Source organism: Lampetra fluviatilis, chromosome 20, assembly GCF_964198595.1.
Source record: "Lampetra fluviatilis chromosome 20, kcLamFluv1.1, whole genome shotgun sequence".
NCBI classification, from domain to species: domain Eukaryota; kingdom Metazoa; phylum Chordata; class Hyperoartia; order Petromyzontiformes; family Petromyzontidae; genus Lampetra; species Lampetra fluviatilis.
In genome coordinates this window covers 13,394,770-13,396,020 of record NC_136294.1, presented here as the reverse complement: position 1 = coordinate 13,396,020, position 1,251 = coordinate 13,394,770, and positions in this window count along the sequence as shown.

Genomic DNA, 1,251 nt, shown 5'->3' with positions numbered 1-1,251 from the left:
CATCCCACTCCGGCGTGTGCGCGAAATGTTTCACTCACAGCGCCACCTCCCCCTCCTCCCTCCTCCTCATCCCTCCGTGCAAGAGGCAATCTTCACCAGGCGGCATTCCTGAGTGGAATGTCACCCTCCAGCCCCGGTCGTCACGCCTGCTGACGAGATGCGCCCGCAGCAGACACCTCATGTGTCCGTTCCACCAGATGAACACAAACACACACAAATACAAAAGGCGATTACTACTTGACACGTGCCGTTAGGCGCACGGCTTTCCAGGAGTGCATCGTGTCAGCGGCGTTTGGTGCAACGCCAAGCAAACGCGACATGGTGGCACCGGCTTTGAGATGCAGTGTCTCGTCAGCAGGCCAGGCGTGGCGTGCTTGCTGGAGACACGGATCGCTGGGTGGGCTACTCTAGTGGCAGCTCAGTTCATGTGTTAGGTGGAGCCCTGTGAGCCATGCGGCTCTTGACTCGGGTGCAACCGCAACAAACACAAACATGAACAAGGAACATCTTAAAGTGACTACACGCAACAGAAACATCCAGGAAAAAACAGCAAAGTCTTCCAGAAAAAGCACCGTATATCAATGATGTGTGCAAAAATCCCAGTGGGATGCAAGTCAAACAATAACAACCCTAAGACATATTCTTGGTTCTTTCGGTAAAGTCACGTAGAAGCGAAATAATAAAATAATAAAAATAAAACAATAAAACCACACCTGATGATGATGATTACTTGTGTTGCAATCGAAACGTCGTAATAATTTTATTGTTTTATTATTTCCCTTCTACGCGACTTTACCAAAAGAACCAAGAATATGAATCCCTGCAGTCACGAAAGCTTTAAATCGAAACCCTAAGACAATTTAGATTAAAGTTATCAGTATAACTCTGTACTACAACAAACAAATATGGCTAAACCAAAACGTTTTCGAAATCACCAAAATGAAGCTATAGAAGCAATGTAACAGTGATCGCAGGAACTGTGGCTCCACTTGCCTCGGAATCCCGAGCAAGGTCGGCCTCCCTCACTCACACCGGGGAGATTCTCAGTGTCCGTGCGCTATGATTTGAGACACACTTTTTAAAGCAGCAGCAGGAGCAGCAGCAGGAGGGCGCGCCCGCTGACACGGTCGAGGTGGGAGCTGCTTCCCACGGCAGTCACTCTACAAGTCGTTGTTTCTTACCTCGCGCCGACTTGTTCTCTTCTACAAGCCGCGTCCTCATTGCGTTCACAAAAACTCATCCCACCGCGGG